The sequence below is a fragment of the Rhincodon typus genome, chromosome 46 (assembly GCF_021869965.1).
Source record: "Rhincodon typus isolate 14 chromosome 46, sRhiTyp1.1, whole genome shotgun sequence".
Taxonomy (NCBI): Eukaryota; Metazoa; Chordata; class Chondrichthyes; order Orectolobiformes; family Rhincodontidae; genus Rhincodon; species Rhincodon typus.
In genome coordinates this window covers 2,595,320-2,598,144 of record NC_063377.1, presented here as the reverse complement: position 1 = coordinate 2,598,144, position 2,825 = coordinate 2,595,320, and positions in this window count along the sequence as shown.

Sequence of the window (2,825 nt, the reverse complement as noted above, 5' to 3'; positions counted from 1 at the left end):
AATGTGGAGCTTGTTCAATGAACAACTGCTGCGTGTCCTTGAGAAGTATGTACCTGTCAGGCAGGGAGGAAGTGGTCGAACGAGGGAACCGTGGTTTACTAAAGAAGTTGAATTTCTTGTCAAGAGGAAGAAGGAGGCTTATGTAGAGATGAGGCGTGAAGGCTCAGTGCGGGAGCTTGAAAGTTACAAGTTAGCCAGGAAGGACCTAAAGAGAGAGCTAAGAAGAGCCAGGAGGGGACATGAGAAGTCTTTAGCAGGTCGGATCAAGGAAAACCCTAAAGCTTTCTATAGGTATGTCAGGAATAAAAGAATGACTCGAGTAAGATTGGTGCCGGTCAAGGACAATAGTGGGAAGTTGTGCGTGGAGTCCGAAGAGATAGGAGAGGTGCTATATGAATATTTTTCGTCAGTATTCACACAGGAAAAAGACCATGTAGTCGAGGAGAATACTGAGATACAGTCTATTAGACTAGACGGGATTGAGGTTCATAAGGAGGAGGTGTCAGCAATTCTGGAAGGTGTGAAAATAGATAAGTCCCCTGGGCCGGATGGGATTTATCCTAGAATTCTCTGGGAAACTAGAGAGGAGATTGCAGAGCCTTTGGCTTTGATCTTTATGTCGTCATTGTCTTCAGGAATAGTGCCAGAAGACTGGAGACTAGCAAATGTTGTCCCCTTGTTCAAGAAGGGGAGTAGAGACAACCCTGGTAATTATAGACCAGTGAGCCTTACTTCGGTTGTGGGTAAAGTGTTGGAAAGGATTATAAGAGATAGGATTTATAATCATCTGGAAAGGAATAATTTGATTAGGGATAGTCAACACGGTTTTGTGAAGGGTAGGTCGTGCCTCACAAACCTTATTGAGTTCTTCGAGAAGGTGACCAAACAGGTGGATGAGGGTAAAGCGGTTGATGTGGTGTATTTGGATTTCAGTAAAGCGTTTGATAGGGTTCCCCATGGTAGGCTATTGCAGAAAATACGGAGGCATGGGATTGATGGTGATTTAGCGGTTTGGATCAGAAATTGGCTGGCTGTAAGAAGACAGAGGGTGGTGGTTGATGGGAAATGTTCATCCTGGAGTTCAGTTACTAGTGGTGTACCTCAAGGATCTGTTTTGGCGCCACTGCTGTTTGTCATTTTTATAAATGACCTGGATGAGGGCGCAGAAGGATGGGTTAGTAAATTTGCGGATGACACCAAAGTCGGTGGAGTTGTGGATAGTGCGGAAGGATGTTGCAGGTTACAGAGGGACATAGATAAGCTGCAGAGCTGGGCTGAGAGGTGGGAAATGGAGTTTAATGCGGAAAAGTGTGAGGTGATTCACTTTGGAAGGAGTAACAGGAATACAGAGTACTGGGCTAATGGTAAGATTCTTGGTAGTGTGGATGAGCAGAAAGATCTCGGTGTCCATGTGCACAGATCACTGAAAGTTGCCACCCAAGTTGATAGCGTTGTTAAGAAGGCATACAGTATGTTAGGTTTTATTGGTAGAGGGATTGAGTTTCGGAGCCATGAGGTCATGTTGCAGCTGTACAAAACTCTGGTGCGGCCGCACTTGGAGTATTGCGTACAGTTCTGGTCACCGCATTATAGGAAGGATGTGGAAGTATTGGAAAGGGTGCAGAGGAGATTTACCAGGATGTTGCCTGGTATGGAGGGAAGGTCTTATGAGGAAAGGCTGAGGGTTTTGAGGCTGTTTTCGTTAGAGAGAAGAAGGTTAAGAGGTGATAGAGACATAAAAGATGATTAAAGGACTAAATAGGGTGGACAGTGGGAGCCTTTTTCCTCATATGGTGATGGCTAGCACGTGGGGACATAGCTTTAAATTGAGGGGTGATAGATACAGGACAGATGTCAGAGGTAGGTTCTTTACTCAGAGAGTAGTAAGGGCTTGGAATGCCCTGCCTGCAAAAATAGTAGACTCGCCCACTTTAAGGGCATTTAAATGGTCATTGGATAAACATATGGATGATAATGGAATAGTTTAGGTTAGATGGGCTTCAGATTGGTTTCATAGGTCGACGCAACATCGAGGGCCGAAGGGCCTGTACTGCGCTGTAATGTTCCATGTTCTATGTTCTATGTTGATTTCTTTGAGATAAGCACGTCAGAAGATCAAAACCTCAACTTCACCAAATGACTCAAGTTTTGATGTTGTTTTAACTAACATGCATATTTGAGTGAGATAATAACTTCTGTAGGCAAAAGTCTCAAATTCACCAAATGACTTAATTTTTGATGTTTTTTTGATAAAAAGCATGTTTCACTCAGATAAGCTCTTCAGAAGACCAACATCTCAACTTCACCAAATGAATTATTTTTTGCTGTTTGTTTGACCATCATGGTATTTTCAGTGAGATAAGCACTTCCAAAATCAAAATTCTCAACATCAACAAATGATTCAACTTTTGATGTTTTTTTTTTTTGACAAACGTGCTTATTCGAGAGAGATAAGTACTTCAGAAGTCAAAAAACTCAACTTCACCAAATGACTTAATTATTCATGCTGTTTTGACAAACGTGCTTATTTCAGTGAAATAAGCACTTCAGAAAACCAAAATCTGAACTTCACAAAATGACTCAAGTTTTGATGTTGGTTTGACTAACATGCTTATTTCAGCGATTTCAGCACTTCAGAAGGCTAAAATCTCAACTTCACCAAATGACTCAACTTTTGTTGCTGTATGGAATAAAATGCTTTTTTCACCGAGTTAAGCTCTTCAGTACACCAAAGTCTGAACGTCTCCAAAATACTCAAGTTTTGATGTTGTTTTGACCAACATGCTTATTTCACTCAGATAAGCACGTCAGAAGACCAATACCTG